The sequence below is a fragment of the Rattus rattus genome, chromosome 12, assembly GCF_011064425.1.
Source record: "Rattus rattus isolate New Zealand chromosome 12, Rrattus_CSIRO_v1, whole genome shotgun sequence".
NCBI classification, from domain to species: Eukaryota; Metazoa; Chordata; class Mammalia; order Rodentia; family Muridae; genus Rattus; species Rattus rattus.
This window is the reverse complement of record NC_046165.1, coordinates 79,258,835-79,281,018: the sequence shown is the minus strand read 5'-3', so window position 1 is coordinate 79,281,018 and position 22,184 is coordinate 79,258,835.

The following is a 22,184-nucleotide window of genomic DNA, read 5'->3' as shown; positions in this document are numbered from 1 at the left end:
TTCTGAATCTTAAATTAAAAAAAAAAATCAACTGAAAAAAAAAACCTCACCTATCTTGAATAATTGTTTTTCAAAAACTTTCCCATCTAAGGATAAGCTGAATGTGATGGTTAGTCTAGTGATATAGTGAAACCAAGAAAAGATGATTTTATAGACTAGAAAAAAATATTTTCCAGGACTGACTACAACACTGTTTCTTCAAAACTTGTATTCTTTGCTGCAATTTGTGTGGCTTGAGTCCTGGAACCCTGACGAGGGGCAGCAAGGGGACGAGGAAAGAACAGACATGCATACAGGAAAGCCAGAACCGAGTGGGAATTTTCTAGGCCTCCGCGACCCAGAACATCAGTGTGTTCACTACAGGCAGGGGTTAGTTAGCTTCAGTAAGTGCTCTCAGGCTGAAAGCGGAGGAGGAAGCTGCAGCTGCTAGCCTCTATTCTCCCTGAGTACTCCTTCATACATGCTCGCAGTCCAAAGGAAAGCTTTGTCACTTCTCCCAAGCCTGGGACATGTGCTTCACTAGCTCCCATGGGTCGGAGCCATTGAACAGCAACAACACATTGACTCTGGACTTCATTCTCTCAAGGTTTCCTGGGCTCCCCACAATCCTTACCTCTGAGAACACAGCAAAGGAAGCAGTGAATTTTACAAGTAAAATGGGAGATGAGAAAGGAAGACGGCCAAAGACATGAGGTAGAGGCTGGTTATAATGGTGCGCATCCCTAAGAGTGTGAGAGTGGTGAATCAACTTTACAAGAACACTAGGCATTGGTTTGGTAGTTCCCACAACCCACGGTGAACAGCTCACCCCACCTCAACAATCATTGTAATAACACAAACACAATTTACCCGTGCCAGCTTGGATGTTTTGAATTGCCACCTTCCCATTTAGGCTTTTTTTCTATCTTTTTTTTTTTTCTTTTCTTTTCTTTCCTTTTTCTTTTTCTTTTTTTATTTCTGGACCATCAACAAGCACTGATTGAAAAGGGAAAACTCACAGAGATTTCAATTACTGTTAATGTTGCCTGAGCGTTTCCACTGTCACAGTCTCAGGCTTCAACTTTTTAATAAGTTTCCCGTAATTATTACAAGGTTTTGGTCTAATTCCAGCTGAGGATTTAATGGGACTCATTCTGACAAGATATAGGATATTGTCCCAATAGATGCTCATTTGGAAATGGGCCTCTTGCAATTTTGAGTGTGCAGAGCTGTGCAAGATTAAAAGTACTGGCAGTCTAATTTCTACCTTGTGTCCCAGGCTCCATGGATTTGTAGCTCATCCAGGCTGTCCATCTGGGGAGCAAACAGCATGTACTCCTTGATGAGAAACTCTGGCCAACCGACCAGCTGTGAAAAAAATAAATTACTCTTGTCATTTTTTTCTGCTAGGTAATTTGCTGGGAGTAAAAATATAATTTTTAGAAGGTGTGCAGTTAAAAGAAAATCCCAGGGATGTGTCTGATTTATATTTAAAACTCCACTGCACTTTATTTGTTAATTTTTCAACAATACCCTGGCTGGGATAATATTTTCTAATTCTGAGGAAATAGAAAGGTCGGTTCTAGTATTTGTATACTATGAGCACAGGTTAAGAGAACAGAGGAGAGAGAACAAAGAAGAACTCAGCTGGCAGGCTGAACTGAGCACAAAGGGATGCACTACTGCTCGCCCAACAGGTAAAAGATATACGATGATGGTATTAAGTAACTGCTGGGAGAATAGATCTTGTTATCCACAGGCTGCTAAAATTGTAAAAGCATCTATTCGGACCCCTAGAAAATAACTCCATCTTTGTGAGAATATAACTTCACCCTTGTGAGATCGTGCTACATAAATATTCAGCCTAATTCTAGATCAATTGAGCTGCAGAGTGGAGAGGGGGATTACTGGTCGCAGTCTAAATGGTGATATGCTGGGTAACATCTATAGTATAATATGCTCACCAGGCAGTGTTTCTAGAAAGCCAACAGGAATAGAAAAATAATGTGCCAAGTAGTGAAATCAAGCCATTCAGCGTGTATCCAGTGGAGAGCTAATGTTATCATTTGAAATTAAAGAATTTGCAGTAATACTTTCACACAGCGACTTACAAAATATTCAGTCCTCAATTAGGGTTGCACAATAGCTTTCTGTCTGCAATTTTAGAGTGTTTATAGCGCTGTGCCTCAGAAAGGCCATTGCCTTGACCTTTAAATTGTATTTTTACAGAAAATCTCCAACATGAATCTTTATTTCTTAAACCTTATTTTATCAATGGCTATCTTAACTATAATTAATATATACATCGTGGAAGTACATCCTGGTGCACGGATATGAGTAGAGTATCCATGCATGTGCACTACAAAGGTCTATATCCATAATGCATAAGAATTCCTACAATTCAACAAAGGAGAATATAATTCAATGATAAAGTTAAGAAACAAAAATGGGTATATTGGTTAACTTTCTGTTGTTAGAATAAAATATCATAACCAAAAGCAACTTACAGGAGAAAGTGTTTATTTTGGCTAATAGTTTCAAATGGATAGTCCTCCGTGGTAGGTAATGCATAGGGACAATGAGAGAAAGCAAGTGGCCGGAGCAGGAAGCTGGTTGATCACATCTGATACACGCACTGGAAGCAAAGCAAAACCAGGAAGTGAGGTCTGAAAACCTCAAAGCCCCACCTGAGTGACACTTCCTCTTGACACCCCCCCAATAGCACTACCAGCTGGGAGCGAAGTACTCAAGTATGTAGCCTCTGAGGGACAATTCTCATTTAAAACACAAAAGTAGACAAAAGTTTGAAGCCTCCATAGAGAGAGGCTGCTGTGATACAGAATAAGCACTATTACAGGTTTTCGATGTCATCAGGGCAATGAAAGTTTAAACTGTGTGATACTGCCCCCTACCGATTACAAGGCTGAATGTCTCAAAATTATAAAGTTAAATTACTTTAGATAATACATAAAACACCAAAACTGCGCCATGTTTATGAGGTATAGAGCAATCAAGATATGAAAATACAAAGTTATGACAAAGGAAACAAGTCTCAGAGTTCTTCAAAATTGCAGGTAAATGTAAAAAGGCCAAACCACTTTGGAAAAACGGTTTTGTGCTTTTTGCATAGAGTATCAAAGAGTATGACTTTTTTTTTAAATCAGAGTATGACTTAGCCATTTTCCTCTTAGATAGTGATCCAAGACAAATGAAAACAGATATATAAAAGTCTGCATATGAACATCACAGCAGTTGTATTTAGGTAAATGACTATATTGAGGTGTATTTGTACATAAAGCTACATTTAGAAAAAAAAAGAAACAAATTAATGATAGATACAACATCAGAAGTTAGACCATGATGTCAGAAATAGCCTGTTGAGCAAAAGAGACCAGACACTAATGGGCATTCTATTGTTTCACTATTTGAGAAACTATTCAAGCTTTAATGACAAATTTATATGGCGGGGGATATTGACCATTAGATATTGACTAAGGAAGGAACAAAAGAACTTTCCGGTTAATCAAGATTCCTATTTCTATTTCTATTTTTTTTTCTTTTTTTTCGGAGCTGGGGACCGAACCCAGGGCTTTGCACTTGCTAGGCAAGCGCTCTACCACTGAGCTAAATCCCCAACCCCACTATTTCTATTTCTATACAGCTACCTAAATGTCATAACTCAATAAAGTATACCTTCTTATGTATAATTTATACTTCGATGAATATATTAAGTATTAGTATAATAACAAGTATAATGTTTATACATAATCGTTGGTCTATGGATGCAGCACACTGATAGAGCCTAGGAAATGCAAGGTCCTACGTTCAATTTCTCATACCACAAAATATGAAAACACAACAAACTCATTGTAGCCACACACAATGGTGAGTGCCTCAGAAAGCTAAAGTGGGAGGATTGTGAGTTCTACACCAGCCTGAGCAAAATAGTAAGGCGCCATCTCAAAATCTAAACAAAGCATACCATTAGTGACATCCCAAGTCAATTAGGGTACAAGTCTTTTAAAGGACTGCCATTTTTTCCCTTAACAGCATTGTCTCTCTTTTACCTATTTCATTTCCAAATTCACCATTCTAGCCTACTTGATAGCTTTAAGCCAGCCACACTAAAGACGGCAACGGCCATTCATCATGTCCGGGAGACTATTATCTCAGTTACCTACCTGATTCGCTTCATTTCCTTCTAGCCTTTTTCCAAGTACCATTATCTCAGCAGAATCTACTCTGCCCACCGCATTTAAAATTGTAACCTTCCATCTTGGTCCTTTTTGTGATACTGGTGCAAAATAACGCATAGTGGGTAGTTTATAAAGAACAACCAAAAACATGCCTCACGGTACAGGAGGCTAAAAACTCTAATAGCGACAACACCCTGACCTCTGGCAAAGGCCTCCTGCTACAGAAGCAGAAAGAAGAGCAGAGAAAAAGACAGAAGAAGCCTGGTTTCAATCTGTTCACAAGGACCGAGCTCTCATGACCCAAACACCTCTGAAAGCTCTCCCCACCCAGCATCTCTTGGAGAAATCAAATTAATAGTATGGACTTTGATCACACATTCAAAGCATAGCACCTCCTGAAAATTACCTGCAAAATTACCCTTGTTACATATTTCTGCATAACTTTTATAATTTAATATATTCATCAGGCTATAATAATTATGTTCTTATTATCCCCAAGAATACTATTAATAACTCGTTTGAGATTTTCTTTGTTTGGTTCATTGCCAAACCTCTAGTACACTGACACACAGTGAGAACCTAAAACATGTTTGTTGAATAGATGAGGAAATAAATGCATGGAAGGATTAAAGTCAGCTGTATGATCATAATATTAAAAGGGAAAAACGTATTATCACAGAAGAATGCCTGTCATGTTATGAGATAAATAAAACAGCAGTGTATCCACACAGATGAAATCAAACAGTCACAGTTAAACACCCCCTCATGTTTGGCCAGTGGAGACAAAGGAAAGTGGAAATGGCAGCAACAGGCTTAGCAATAATAAAGAGATCAATCTGATACTCAGGGCAGATGCCACATGAGCAGAGAAAGTACAGGTCACTAGGAAGCTATAAGCCTACAGTCTATCTGGAAAAAACCAAGAGCATCTAAACTATAAGACATAAATGTTATCCGTGAAGAAGAGCTTGAGAAACTGGAATAGGAATAGAAAACTTTGGGAGTCTAACAGTTCCAGGAGAAAAGACTCAGAACACATAGGAACTATGTTCTTGAACTTGACTGTAAGCTTATTTGTCATTATGAAATTACAGTCTTATAGGAAGTAAGCTATATGAAGTAAGGTACACATTCATAATGCTCACTGCTTCTGGCCAGCACGTCCAGAAAATTCCTGGCATGGGACTGTGGGAATGGGGACTGGGGGTTAGCAGTTAAGAGCACTTGCAGTTTTTGCAGAAAACCTGCATTTCACTTCCTTTCTAGCATCCACATGGTGGCTCATAACTACCTGTAACTCCAGTTCCAAATGATATAATACCCTCTGTTGACCTACACAGGCAATGCATGAATGTAGCTTACACAATTCTCTCATACACATTCATACACTCAAATGCTCACTCATTCACACACACACACACACACACACACACACACATGCTCACATACCCATGCACACAAACAAACCTTTAGAAAATACCTGGCATAGAGTTGAGCTCAATAATGTTTTGTTGAATGAATATTTTACATTCATAACGTGACTCTCCATTTGATTTAAAAATTTTTACATGGTAGCAGCACTAAAGAGAAGAGCAAGATAAAGATGATATAAATGGAGAAATGAGAAAAATGGAGGCCTTCAATTAGGGAAAGGAGAGGGAGGTCAATACAAAAGATGAGAAAGAAGAGATAAATAAAAATCCTCTAAAAGACCATTAGGAATCACGGTATTCTATTTTACCTAAAATGACATATTCCACATGTAAGTGTATACATACATACATTCATATATACATACATACATACATACATAGTGTTTAAATGATTTCATCTACATGCGATGATGATACTCCCTGAAATATCCATAGATCATCTAAGAAAAGCTCCACAGCCAGGCATAAAATGCTCCGTTTGAATCGTTGGTCAGGAAAGTCTAAGTGAGTCCCCAGAGAATATAGGCTGTTGCTGTAGCTCCTGGTTACCTCTCAGAAGTTGAAGCTAAGTCCCTGATGCTGAAGACACCAAGCATTCCAGACACAAAGATCAAAGCAATTGAGTTAGATCTGACCAAAAGACTTTCCCCAAAGGACTACCTTTTATAATACTTGAAGAGGCTATGCAAGCTGCTTAGGGAGTAAAGCATTCAATCAGAATTCCCACATCTGATGCTTAAGAACAATGACAGACCAGCAAGGTATCTCTAAAGGTAAAACAGAGGCACATCTATCTTAGAGGAAATGAACAGCTGTCAAATGGGTTTCATGCTCACTCAATAAGAAGGAACTCATGCCTGGTTATGAAAACCTAGGTGAACACTGGTGGTTAGTGAGGTCATAGATCTTAGAAGAGAACCTTGTATTGCCACTTTCCTAAACGGTATAATTCTTAACAACATTCTAAGTACTTATCCTCATGTCCTCGGTATAGCTCTCACTCCCCGATCAAGAGGCTCCACTCACAGGAGACAGACATGATTTTAGAAATCCACAAAGAGTTGAAAGGCAGAGAATGACTCACATGGTGCCCAGTCCAACAGATATATCTACAATGCAAACCTTACACCTCAGGCTCAGAGAATCTGGCAGAAGACCATGAGTTTTGCTGCAAGATTGAGTCTTGTAGAGATGACAGGGATGTTGAAGCTTCAGCCATGCAATTTCAACAATCTCTACTTTAACAAGACCTTGTTAATCACAAAACCAATTCACAATCATGGAAATTCTTCAGAACTCCACCCCTAGAAGAGCTAGAGACAATTAAAAAAGTGCTGTGAGAAGGAAAATTAGTCTAGTCCAGTAAGGAGTACCCTAGAAGGTCATTGTACTAGTTTACCTTATGTCAACTTGACACAAGCTAGAATCATCTGAAAGAAGGGAACCTCCACCGAGAAAATGCCCCCATAAAATCCAGCTGTACAGCATTTTCTAAATTAGTAATTGATGGGGGATAGCCAAACCTTCTGTGGGTGGTTCTAACCATTGAACTGAGAACAGGGTCTCTGTTGGAGGAGTTAGAGAAAGGTTTGAAGGAGCTGAAGGGGCCTGCAACTCCATAAGAACTTCGATACCAATGAATCAGAGCTCCCAGGGATTAAACCACTACCCAAAGACTACACATGGACAGACCCATGGCTACAGCTGCATATGTAACAAAGGATGGCCATGTTAGGCACCAATGGGTGGAGAAGCCCTTGGTCCTGCTAAGGCTGCATGCCCCAGTGTAGGGGAATGTCAGGGTGGGGTGGTTGGGGAAGGGGAACACCCTCATAGAAGGGGGAGGAGGGATAGGATAGGAGGCTTATGGATGGGAAACCGGGAAAGTGAATAACATTTGAAATGTAAATAAAAAAATTACCCAATAAGAAAGAAAGAAAGGAAGGAAGGAAGGAAGCAAGCAAGCAAGCAAGCAGGCTGAGCAAGCCAGTAAGCAGCGCCTCTCCAGGGCCTCTCCATGAAGTCCAACCCTGTTTGGCTCCTGTCCTGGCTCCCTTCATTGATGGGCTACAATGTGGAAGTATAAGCCAAACAAATCCTTTTTCCCCCCAAGCTGCTTTTTGTCAAGGTGTTTCATCACAGCAGTAGAAACCCTAACTGAACTAAGTCAGTTATCCAAACCCAAGTGGACAGCCCTAAAAGATAATCATACAAGCAAGAATAAATGCATTGACCAAGTTATATTTAAATATATTATATGCACATATATATTCCTTAAACAAAAAATATTTTGTATTTGTGTGTGATGTCATGTGCATGTTTTCATGTGTGTGTACATGTATATAAGGGTATCTGTGCTCACATGAGCAGGTGGAAGTAAAAAAACAGTGGTGGTAAAAGGTAAAAATTCACATATACATGTATATATATATATATGATATAATATGTATATATAATAAATAAACTAACCCAATGTGGGATAGAAAATTTTAATTAACTAGTGAATATTAACTAGCAAATATCCTGGTAGAAAAAATATGGATAATAATAAGGAAATGAAAATATCTGATGACTTGCTGCATTATCAACCTAATTAACAAGGACTGGCAAGCAATAATGAAATAAATAATATGTCCTATTTATTGGGAAAGTGATGTTCAAGTAGCAAGAGTATCTATGGCTTGCGATGATGTCATAAAGTAGGATATTTCTACTTCTCTGATGAAAATATGAACTGATATAATCTTTCTAGAAATCATCTAGGAGAATTTTCTAAACATAAAGGCAAGGTACACTTGGCCTCTGCAATGCTCTCCTCAAGAGCAAAACAGAAAAGGCATCTATAAGAATGTCTGTATACACTACTTAATGTACAAAATACCAGAAAATAAGTGGTGACCAACAATAACAGATTAGGTAGGCTATGCCCAAGCCACCATAAGTACCATTTTGTCTTTAGTATAAAGAAGGCATGAAGGCTAAGTCTACAGACTTATATCTATTAGAATTATTTAATAAATCCTTCAAAAGGCACAGGAAATGTAGCAAAATGACACTATGTCATTTTCATCCGTGACCTGGAAGCCATGTGTGTCTGTAACTATGTGTACCTCTTGAGGCTAAAGAAGATACACAGCAGAGTGTGGACTGGTGTTGCCCATGTGGGGAAAGGTAATTCAGTGAGAGTGAATAAACACAGGTGAGAAGGAATGCAGCAGAGGCAAAGGCGAAGATGCTGTTTATAAAAGTAAAATGTAAACACTGAAAGAATAAAAAATGCAGCTAAGAAGTCAGAAGTTTAAAAATGCAACCTCACCCCTAAGAAGCCCTAAATACCTCAAATTCCAGACCCTGCCCTCTACCTGTAAGTAAGTAAAAGGTCACATTTCTTGAGCCTGCTCTCCCAGGAACTAGATAAGGTCCTTAGATATGCAATTCCAGACCTAGTAAAGATAACAGAAAGCTTCTTCCAGAAACTAGCTGACCATAAAGTTAGATTAAAATCTTAGAGAACAACCTTGAGAAGCAGGAAGCTTCTAAGAACTAGCAGACCATAAAGTTAAGCAATCTTAACCATCCCTGCCCCCTTGGGTTGTGGTTTCTCCCTTTAAATACCCTTTCTCCCAGCCTCGGGGTCGAACTCCACTGCCCCTGCATGGGATACGAGTCTCGACCCCAGTGCACTGGTTCCTATCAATAAACCTCATGTTTATTACACCAAGGATGGTCTCACGTGTGTTCTTGGGGGGTCGCATCATCCCGAGACTTGAGTGAGGGTCTCCCCGCTCCGGGAGTGTTTAAACACTACATTCCTGAAGGTGTGTGTGTGTGTGTGTGTGTGTGTGTGTGTGTGTGTGTGTGTGTGTGTTTGTGTACACGAGGGCCTGTGCCTGTGCCTGTGAATGACCATGTGAGTGCTTGCAAACAATAGCATAAGCAAGAAGTTAAGAGAAGTAATTGACTCTGTAAATGAGTGGGAACTTTTTAACTAATCATCAGGTTCTTTCTGCTCAAATGGGTTTCTCAAACACATCGGAGGTTGAAAATGGATAGAAAACTCTCATCAACTATTTCACGGCTTTCAGAATCTTAGATTCATGCTGCAGGCAGAAGGAAGCTCTTGTTTTCCAAAGCCTCCTTCGAACTCCAAGGGCTTAACCAGAGAGACTGAAAAATCACAGAGCGACCTGGACAGAGTATGAGTTACTGTATACAAACAAATAAAAATCACAGCTCAACCCACTAAAGTTACTTAAGTCCACCCCCCTTTCTTCTTCCAGGCTGTCTTTTTTAGATCCCTACATTAGAAAACAGTGACTACAGTGCGTCACTGTAGTGCGCCCTCCTGTGGTGAACAACGGTACTGCGCATGTGCTAGTTTTGCACCTGGCGTCAGTTGGCTGGGATGGTACCATGCTAGTGAGGTGATTCGTTCTCCACCAATCCCTGGAGGACAAATAGCAGGGGTGATAGTGGGGTGATTCGTGCTCCACCAATCCCTGAAAGACAATTAGCATAGCCCCAGCCTGTTGTGTATATAAGGCGAGCGCTTTTGCCGCTCAAGGTCCCCGTATCAGCAATGGGGTGGTCCTGCAGTAAAGGCTGTTGAGAAGAATCCAACGGTGTTGCGTCTTCCTTGCAAGACGAGGTGGGCGCGACACTTCACTAGGAAGAAGTGTTGGAAAACAAGCCTAAGATTTCAAATAGCCAACAAGTACATAGAGACCCTTAGGTTTCCACACTTAAAGAATCATGACCTAGAGAAACGTTCAATTTTACTTCTAAAAATCACAACAGATTTACATAAGGATTCAAGAAATTATCCCTTTCCATATATGCTGGGGACAACATAAGATGACAGAGACTGCCAGCAGTAGGCGGGATGGAGACATCTCAGTAGCCCGCAGCAACTCTTTGTTAAAAAAAAAAAAAAAAAAAAAAAAAACTGGTTGCTCCCATTTCTCCTAACCTTAGCCCTGGACAACGGCTGTATAGATTTCATTTGTGCATGACTGCCTTTCAGTTGGCCTTGGTGTGCATAATTATTCTATTATATCTGACTTTCCTACTTCTTTCTCCTTCTGCTCTGGTGAATTCTGTGAAACTAGGTCTTCCTTGATGTTATGATTCTTAAACAATTGGAAACTGAGGCATAGGGACACAGCACAGCACAGCCCTAATGGCCCAGGTACATGCTGTGTGTTCTCATCTTGGAAACAATGTAATAATTGCACAATAATAGTTCCAGATTAATGCTTGAATAGCAAAGAAACTTTGAAGAGATTATTAGAAAATGAATTAGAGCCAACACTGTGATTTTAAGATAGGAAAAAGTTGTTGAAGTTAGGAATTAAGTTTTATATAAAATTTGAGAGTTGTTCCTGGATAAGGAAGTATAGAATATATGAAATTATATACTAGTAAAACTAAGTCAAAATACTGAGAATCTTATGAGAGTCATTGTGTGCAAGGAATAGAAAGCTAGCGGAACCACTGAGTTAAGGGTTAACTTGATTCTTTCTGGCCACTGCCTGGCAGCTTTGCCTATGTCATTTATCATTAGAGCTGCACAGGAAAATGCAAGTAGCTGACCTCAGAGTTTTGAGCTCTGAAGTATAATAAGTTAAAAGTTAAAGTTTAAATAATGATAAGTTTACAATTATTATTATTTTGGCCACAGACCTGGTAATAGGGGAAGTTTGAAACTTTGCGGAACAATTGTAATTCTTAGTTCTTTTCGGGATGTGGTTATTCTTTTGAATTTGATTTGGCAATGATTGTACAATGTCTTTTTTTCTACCTACTTTTGGATTATCAATAAAAGACTGGGGCAAGAGAAAGGCTAGAGAGCATGTGAAGAGTGAATGAGAGAGCGCATGTGGAGCGAATCTGAGAACAAATGTGAGAGCGAGTGAGAAAGCATGAGAAGAGCATGTGGAGAGTGAGTGAAGAGAGAATGTGAGGTATGTATGATCATTGTGTATGTGAGTGAAAGGAGAGTGCATGTTGTGGTGTTTCTTAGATATGTGTGAGGTGTGTATGAAGAGTATGTGTGAGAATGAACAGAGGTGTGCATGAGTGTGGGAGTTTGAGAAAAGAAAACCGCAATAAAAAAAAAAAGCAGAGTGCACAAAAGAAAGCAGAGTGTGCGCAGTCCCAAGCTGAGAGAGAGAGAGAGAGAGAGAGAGAGAGAGAGAGAGAGAGAGAGAGAGAGACTTTGAGCCTTGAAGTTGCCTGTCAGTTTGTACCCAAAGAGTCGTCTGTGGATATGTATTATGCGCCTTCCAGATATCCCTGCTTCCAGCTGAGAACTCCGATGCTGTGTCAAGGCTGGCCCCCGGCACATACGCTGTGTTAGTTTGTTTAAATTTTGTGATTTAAAACACAACTTTCTCTCCCTCTACTCTAGAAGCCAGATTTCTACTGTTGCCATGCAAAGAGGGCTATGGTGTCCCTCAGACTCTCCCTGCTTCCTAAAATGAACCAGATATTTTAGAGAGAACATCTTGTGTATTGTATGGATGCATTCCCTGTCAATTTTAAAACATACGGCCTACAGGAATGGGTAGAATAGAAGGCGGGACATCCAGAAGGCAAAAAGAATTCTGGGATAGAGGTGGCTCAGCAAGATTCACCCGAAGAACACGTGACAAAAGGGACACAAGGTACCTGAACAAAGATAACTAGCCACATGACAGAATAAATTAGAATAAATGAGTTAAGTTATGATATATTCAAAGAAGAATCTCTCTCTATGGTGAAGGTATTTGTAAATATATTTTGAGTCTGGGTCTTTTATTTTTTCTGGGAGCATGGGCCTGGGAGGAAGAATCAAGCCCAACTTTACAAGATACTTGAAATAGTAGACAAAATAAAACAAAGTATACTCACAATGAATGAAAAGATAGGAAATCTCAATAGAGGAATAGAAAAATAGAACTCATTCAATTAACAAAACAGACAAAATTCAGACAAAACAATATGGGAGCTTAAAAATGGATGAATATAAATTGTGCAAGGTGAAGAATAAGGAGAAAAAAGTCAAAAGGAAGAAACAGAGATTTGATTAAACTGCTAGCCAGTTTTACACAGCTATAATCAAAATATTCGACAGGAAAAAAAGAAAAAGGCAGGTGTGGTAAAATAAATAAATAAAGTTGTCGGAATCGGTTCCCAAATGTACCCAGCAGTCACACTCTCTCGCTAGTTCTGGCTCTGGCAGACCATTTGACCTAGTGCTAGCTTATCTCTGATTAGTATCTCTCCAGGTGGCTCTCAGAGAACTCTCCGGTTCCAACTACCCGGTAAAATCAAGACTCAACAAACTGTAACCCAACAATCAGGTTTATGTGTTAAATTCTCAATCTACAATACATCCACAGAATAAATTCACTGCCTATTAATGAAGATAGAAACCACCCACCTAGACAAGATAAAATTGACCTAGATCACCTGGATTCAAATCGTCCTCCTTATCTGTCTCTATCTTCCTCTCCCTGGGTCCTCCTCCTCCTCTCTCTTCCTAGACTTTGCCCCGCCTACCCTTCCTTCTCATCCAATGATAATCTTCGCCTTATCCTGGGCCCGCCTTGCTGCATAATGACATCTTCCTACAGGCAGGCACCAAAACATCTGAAGGAACTACAGCTTAATCAATCCTACCTTTCAGAAGGCTGAGGTGTAACATCCGGAGCTCAGAGAAAGCTTGTGTTACATCAGGAGCTCAAGGCCTTCCTAAGCTATTTATCAAATACCAGGCCATAATTAATAGCAGATGCCTCTTCAGAAACCTGAAAAAAAGAAAACAGAACTGGCAACTTTCAGGTAATGGAAAGAAAAAAGCTGTTAGATCATAATTCTGAATCCGCTGAAAAGTATTTTAAAATGCTTTTTAAAATTATTGTAGGAAGGGTTGGGGATTTAGCTCAGTGGTAGAGCGGTTGCCTAGCAAGCGCAAGGCCCTGGGTTCGGTCCCCTGCTCCAAAAAAAAAAAAAAAAAAAAGAACAAAAAAAAATTATTGTACGATACTTTTACTTTTTGTATTGAGAGAATCTTTTTTCTCTCGCATTTCTCATTTTACTTACTGGAGTCCACTTTCTCCCCTTTTAGTAAGCCTAGGTGAAGACTTACCAATTTTGTTTACCTTTGTAAAACAAACAAACAAACAAACAAAAACCAACCAACTCTTTTCCTTGATTTTTTTTCTATAGATTTTTGATTCTCATTTTCACTTATTTCGGCTCTAATCTTTGTTGTCATTGTTCTTCTGCGCTTTGTGGGACTCTGTCCACACTCCCATTTTGTCAAGTCAGTTTGCTTGAGATCTTTTGTGATACTGATATTTTTCTATATAAAGTTTTGCTTTAGACATCAAAAACTATTTTCGTCATACAATACATTCTAGAACATTTCTAATTTCCCTTTGATTTGCTTTTTTTAAATTTAATGCTATGTCAATAACGTTACTTTAATTCCACATGTTTTCAATTGTACATATCACGTGTGCGTGCGTGTGTATGTGTGTGTGCATACACGCGTGTATGTATGTGTGTATGTGTGTATGAGTGTATATGCATGTGTGCGTGCATGTGTGTGTGTGTGTGTGTGTGTGTGTTTTACAGTAAAGAAAAACTCTACGAAGTAATAATTTCCACAGTTGTTTATAAGGCAGAGCCTTATGTGAATCAATGTATGATTTATCTTACAGTATTCCCAGGCCCAGGCCTGACAAAAGCATATTTATATAAATTCATGATAGTCAAATCTCCTCTGTGGTATACCTGATGAAAATCATCCCAATAAACAGTACTGCTATTCATGTGTAGCTATAGAGTCTCAACTTCCTGCTGTCACCACCACCACCACTACTACTATCATCGTCGTCATTGTTCTTGTTGTAGAGTCTGAAACCAAAGCAATAAGGTAAGGGAAACCATGGTTGATCATTGGTTGACTCAGGTACTTTAAGCTAGAAGGAGATCTAGAAAGGAGATAGCAGGACACAGTTGGAAAGTGGAAATGGGAAATGGTAAATGGGGAGATAGACGGGAAGGGACAGGAAGGGGAATACACAGGGAAAGGGAGGAACCAGAACTCAATAAGACTAAGTATGTTTTAAATATCCATAGGGAAGCATTATTTTATAAGCTCACTTAAAATGCATATGTAACATAAGCACACACGTACATATAATGAAGTTGTAGCATAAAGAATGATAATGTTGTCTCCAAGAGCCATGGACTACCTCACCGAGAGTTCATTGCCAGCCATTGAAAGCATCCCTTGCAGTTTTGGTCAGAGGGGTACAAAGGACTATTTCCCAAACAATATAAGCTCTTGCCATTGCCCTTGGTTACTGCCCAGAACTTGAACATAAGACCCTGTTGCCGAAGACACTTCACATTTTGGATACAGAGCGTGAAAGAACGGAGTAGAACTGACCTGGAAGCCTCCTCCCTGACGATTAGTTCTTATAACCTCAAAGACTAGCTCCCATAGGTGCTATGTAAACTGCCACGGGAGAAAATCAGTAATAGTCCTATCCAGCTGCAAAGATTATGAATGGCCATACTGACTGGCTAACAAGAAATCTCAGTACAGACACTTTTAGCTTGGAGAAAACCAACAGCCGTCTCATTAGACTTAAGGCCCACTCAGTAGAAGGAAATTTATGCCTTGTTATAAACCTAGTCTACTTCCTAAGACTGGAGAGATTGCATGCCCTAGAGGAGACTACTGACATTTTTTTCTATAACAATATAATTCCAGACTACATTCTAAATGTATATCCTTATATTTATCCTGGTCAAAATGCAGAAAATAAGTAACTGGGTGATGTTTAGCCTGAATTGATAGATCTGCAATATAATGTGTGTACCCCAGGCTTAGGGAAAATTGCTTAAGAGGAATTAGAAAGATTAAGAGCTAGAGGACCAGGACATCTGCTGCTACAAAGTGTCTTCTAAACATGACAGGGAAGCCGTGCCTATGAAATCTCAACAATATGGCTGCCTAAACAAGTCCTATAATAAATCATAAAACTAGACATGCTGCTGTAGATAGGGGAGATTTCACAGACTCCCCCTAGATGGAGAGCTCTAATCAATCAATGGCTGCTGAGAGAGAAAGCAACTTTCTCTAGGTATGAACACCCTGCTAGGTTACCTAATTCCTCATAGTCAACCCTAAGCATATATACATATAAGCAACATTAAATATGTGTGTGTGTGTGTGTGAATAATTAAAAAAGAGGTCATAAATTTGAATGTGGGAGCATGGGAAGAGTTGGAAAGGATGATTGAGGGAAGGAAATTATGTAAATATAGTACTTGTGTATGAAGTTTCTCAACCCTAATTATTTTATTTTATTTTTTATATTTATTAACTTGAGTATTTCTTATTTACATTTCGATTGTTATTCCCCTAACCCCTCCCCTCCACTTCCATATGGGCTTCCCCTCCCCCTCCTCCCCCCATTACCGCCCTCCCCCCAACAATCCCGTTCACTGGGGGTTCAGCCTTGGCAGGACCAAGGGCTTCCCCTTCCACTGGTGCTCTTACTAGGCTATTCATTGCTACCTATGAGGTTGGAGCCCAGGGTCAGTCCAGGTATAGTCTTTGGGTAGTGGCTTAGTCCCTGGAAGCTCTGGTTCTCAACCCTAATTTTTAATTAAAAACATATTTTCAGTTGCTGGCATTGGTTTTCGGTAGTGTGGAGAATCCAGTCAAACTAATCCAAGAGATGGCCAATCCCAAAGTAAAAGAGCACAAAGGAGTGACAGCAGCGATTATATTCACAGGCAGACAGGAGTGGCCGGGAAGATGAAGACAGTAGGTATCCAAATGTACACCACAAAGCATCCTGTAGAGAGTGGGTGCTGAAAACTTAAAGCTGATCTTTAAACATTAAATCTATGACTATTCATGACCAGTTCTGTTACTTGTTCCCTTCAAATGGTAAAGTGTGGTATGTGTAACAAGAATGTATACAGGTGAGTTTTCTACTAAATTAATCAGACTTTTGAATAAGACAAACCATTTATTCTCCCTTTGCTCTAGTTATGAACACAACATGCTCCTTATAGATCATTTGAACACAATGGAATTGTCAAAAGATAGGGAATATCCCCTAGTCATACTGCCCTGAGGTAAGACCGTTTCTTTACATTAAACACAAGAAAGGTTATGGTGGAACATGCATTTATTAGCCCCATGCTCAGTCCTCTAATTTCTTTGTCATACTTAACCTATTAGGAAGTTCTCCTTTTGCATCTGTTAGCAGTTAAAACTACTAAATAACTATTGGGAGAATTCTAAAATATTGCTAATAAATGTCTAGTAATGAAGTTTACTATGCTGAGTCCTTCCTTGAGATAGCTAACACTAGATGTATTTTTTATATTTATGCAATTACCACCCCCAAATGGCTCTACCAACAAGTTTTTGAAAGTTTTCATAGATACCCTACTGTTTTCCCATGTGAACCACTGAGATGATTTCTTGGCAATAAGCTTTCAAATGAGAGCACTATGTTTAGTGTTTCTCCTCCTAAAAACAGAAATACATCCATGTTTTCTAATAAAAATCTAATGTCTCCTAATCTGTGACGATCTGTGCGGCGTCTCTTTATTCCTAGTATAACTATTCATCCAGCAGTGATGAAAGTCCAGAAAAGAGGAGCAGAAGCTGGGACAGAGCCAACTGAACCCCAAATGTTAAGGTTGGGAACATTTCCATGAGTCATTCTCCACCTTCCTAATGCTGGGATGCTTGAATACAGTCCCTCATATTGTGGTGACCCCCCAACCATAAAATTATTTCACCACTACTTCATAACTGTAATTCGTCACTGCTATGAATTATAGTGTAAATATTGATATTCAGAATATTGGACATGTGACTCCCTTTTTTTTTCCCGGACCTGGGGACCGAACCCAGGGCCTTGCACTTACTAGGCAAGCGCTCTACCACTGAGCCAAATCCCCAACCCCAGACATGTGACTTCCAAAGGGGTTGCCACCCACAGGTTGAGAACTGCTGCTCCAGAACGTTTGTAGACATCTACTGCCAACATGATTCCTCTGTAACAAAAATGCTAAACTTCTTTCTCAGAGAGAAAAAAATCAAAAACTAACACTACTACTTCCCCCAAGTCTCCCAGGCTAGTAACGTCCGCTCTGTGGACCTTCAGTTCATTCACCAGTACTAGAAAAGAAGTGGCTGGAACCGAGGTAGTCAAGAATTGAATCAAGCATGCTAGTCAAATCCAAGAAAAATGTCAAATTACCGGGATGTATAAATTAAGTCAGTTGGAAAGAACATTACTGCTTGCTTCTTCTCCTGACCCCCTGAGCAGTAACTAAGATTCAATACTGCACCCTGCTGGTTGGAGCTCAGAAAAACTTTGCCAGCACCAAGAGCTGTTGTCCCCTGTTCCTGGGGACAACTTTCAAACTTAAAACAAAGAAGGCTTTCTTATATAAGGAGGGTGTTGTGGTTCTTGGCTTTGGGTTTTTTGCTTGGGTTTGGTTTGATTTGGGTTTGGTTTTTCTGTTTGATTTTTTGTTTGTTTGTTTTGTTTTGTTTTTTAACAAAAATTTTACTTGTGGTTTTTCGAAAGTGTATTTCCGTATGGGATCATTTTAAGTAAATGAAGCGAAGGTAGTTTAGAGTATGGAAACTTGCAGAGACCTGTGATGTTGTATTTACTAACACGGGAAGCCAGTGCTTCACTCCTTTGACAGTTTGGAAGTGTCCTCTGGATAGTTGAGTGTAATAAATAATTCACCACATAAATGCGAGCTAATAAAACAAGATCTCAAAATTTTGAAACTCTGGTCCCTTGATAAACTCTGAAAACTATGTTTAATTACAAGAATACTAGCTCTAGACGTTTTGGTAGAAGAAAGCTCAGCATATAATGGCAAAGCAGGTATGAAAACTCCCACACCTTTTAGCTACAAATTTGTACAGAGGCCATAATGGTGGAACAGAACCTCTGCTCCATGGATGCTGGCCTTTCACCCATCAAATGAAGATCATTATAAAACTGGTACTAAAAAAAGCTTTTGTACACTTGCTTCGATGGCACCATGACAACTGTAGGTACAGCATTGCGTCAGAACGGCTTCAGCCACCTTTATGTTTCTGCAAATGATGAAGGAGCTAAGTGCATGAGTAAAAGAGACTGGGCAACTCCCAAAAGCAAGAGAAAAGATTTTAGAACAGCATAATACTATCCATGCAAATAGCTGTCCATATGCTGCAAACTTTTCAAAGAGCCGAGAGGGCATTAGAACATTGGGTCTAGGTAGATAATTAATAATGCAACTCCCTCCCCCACATCCATAAGCCAAATTAAAATATACAACCAGGTAAGGCTTCTTCACCATTAGGTCTGTTCACAGTGAGCTACACTGTGCCCATGGTGTCTTCGGTGCTATACAATGGGTTGTAGCATCAAAACCATCGCAACAGTCATTATAAAATAACATTATAAAAATTATAACATTAATAAACATTATAAAAAATCAAATACGCTTAAATACTAATTATGGACATATCCTTTTGCAAATTCTGTGGAAGTGCCTGTGTTCATCTTACTACCTGTGATCATCTGAATTTGTCTTTTGGTCTCTTTAAGAACTGTTTTCTACTTTGGGCACAATCTTTAGGATAGCATAGGGTAAGAACCCTTGATTATAGTTAACCTCACAGTCTGGTCATTTCAACCATCCATGTGATACACACAAACCTGACAGCAAAACAGGAGAATTAGGTGTTAGCAACATTTGACAAGGTTTGGTTGGGGAGATCCTTCTAAAGGGATCTACTACATAGCATTTCCCATTTTGTCAGTTGAGAACCAATGACTATGTATCAACAATGAGACTTATTAGACATTCAAGAGCTAAAATGAGTCCCTGAGAATTATGACTGCTGATCTCCAAAAATAAGTGTTAGCCTCAAACTCTCTGCAAGCCACAGGAAATCAATGGAAGTTGGAAGGCACTCTTAACACACCTACAACCTATACCAACAAAGGAAAAAAAAATGGTTTCATAAGTCGCACTTTGGGGATTCATTTTTTCAGAAATGTCATCTCACCTGTAAAGATTTCTTCCAGCACTTCTGAGCCAAATACATATCAGACTCTATAACTCTAGCATAAAGGTTTATCAGAGCACAGTGGTAAGAAACAGAGTGCACCTGGCAAAAGACCCAAACCTGAGATAGGTATCAGCAGGAAGTCATCAGAGAAGAGCAAAGATCAGCGACTACCTGAGGGAATGAAAGCCTTGGGTTCCAGGCTCCTTGGGGCATTAGAAGAAACACAATTCCCTGGCAAAATGTAGTACAAGGAAGCAATCGAGGGTTAATGTTTATGGACACGGAGATGAAACCTAGACCCCTGAAAAGCAAAGAGAGTTTCCAGGGCAAGCACGCAGCACACACAAATCTGGAGGATGCAGGCAGCAGAAGGACTCATTTATTATAAAACACTGTCTATCACAGAAACATCTCCATCCACAAGCAATCCACCCAGGATGGTGCCTATCAAACGAAAGCTGGAAAAGGTTTGAGCAAAGGCAGGCGGCTGCGTGGAGTCAGAAGGCTATGATCAGAAAATCACATAAGAAGGGCCATGGGAGGGGTCTGCAGGGAGTAGTCCCGACAGAAGAGAGGTATACAGAGAAGGCAGAGAAATGTTTTATGGATTTAACATACGAGTCCGTCAGAAGTGAACCTGATGATGCTATAAGCTAGGACTTTCAGATGGCTATAGGCAGTTTCTCAACATTTTTAATTAATAAGACTTACCAAGTCTTAAAAGCAGACTTTCAAGATAACTTATACTAGTGGGGTGCAGAAATATAGGATATTAAAATACAAGCTTTGTGATAAACTGTAGACCAATCTGTAAGACTACTATGCTCATTCACTGTATTCAATGTTGCTGATAGAAAAAAAGTGCATGACATTGTCCTGGTCATCCAGGGACACTGAAAGTTAACAGCTAGAGAGGTTTCTCTAATTCTTACAAATCCTTCTAAAGTGGATATTATCTGCTATCTTGGTTAGGGTTTCTTCTGCTGAGAAGAGACTCCATGGCCAAGGCAGCTCTCATATAGGACAACATTTAATTGGGGCTGGTTCACAGTCTCAGAGATTCAGTCCATTAATATCATGGCGGGAAGTTTGGCAGCATCCACAGTCATGGTGCCGAGAAAGCAGCTGAGAGTTCTACATCTTGGTCTGAAGGCAGCCAAAAGGAGGATCTCTTCCCAAGGCAGAATGGAGGAGGGTCTCCTCCACACTGGGTAAGCTTTGAACACAGGAACACAAAGACCACCCCCACAGCGACTCAGTTCCTCCAACAAGGCTACACCTAGACCAACAAGGACCACTTCCCATGGGCCAAGCCTATGCAAACCACCTCCTCTGCATTCTAAGTGAAATAATGGACACAAGGAACATTTAAGGGAATATTTGTGAAGGGGAGAGGAAGGCAGAAGGACCAAGGAATGGCTACTTGGAGACAATCTAGAATGGAACCACGATACAGGAATATACAATCTTCGAGCTCTAGATTTTTCAACTATTAATAAATAAAGAACTTGCTTCCTGAATTTTTATGAAAGTAAATGACATGGTCTTAATTAAACACAAAGCAAATTCCTAACACAAGTTTTAGCTCTCCCTTCCTGGTACAAGCAAGAAATAAAGAAACAGAACCAGAGCTCATGATTCATGAAACTCCTCAGAGAAACAGAGCCTTTAAACTTTGGGCTTAATTTAGAGCCATTTGGACTCTCTGCTTGAATAGAAAATGGCAAATTGCCTCTTTTTACAATGTGTGATTATATTTCTATGAAAGTGGTGGGGAAACATCATTAGCAATGAATATTTATTTGAAAGATTACAATCTAGAGATATAGAGACTAAGTGGAGGTGATAAACAGAAACAGAAAATTCATTAAGTATGTGTATTTCCTCCGTAAAAATAAAATGTTTATATTAGGAACCACTGAGTATCAGAAAACTCATGAATCAGTCATTTATTCATTCAAAAGTACAGATTTTCAAAAGTTCTTAACACTGAGGTGCAGCCGGCCTTCCAGCTACTTACACTCTAGATAATGACAAAGTCAAACTTCGGGTGGCCATCCTTTTAATGAAAAGTGAGTCCATCCTCACCCCATCCCTGCCACTACCCAACGATTGTAGAGAACTAAACCTCAGCATCTTTCTAGTCAAAGATGTCTTCTATGTCTCTCATTCTCGACTGTGAGTCTGCAGTCATCCATACCATGGCAGAAGAAGTCTCTTTGTCCTTTACAGTCAGCAAGTTCATGGATCATGGGTTTCTACATTATATCTGGCAACAGCATGGACCACAGTCATCTACCTAGCCTCTAACATCAGCATGGGTTATGGACCTCAGAATGGTCTCTGGTGGTAGTATGGGTCACAGACACCAATTCAGTCATTGGAGGCCACCTTGTCCATGTCTATCAACATGGCTTCAGATGACAGCACAGAGCATGTCTACATGGCTTTTGGGGTCAACACAGC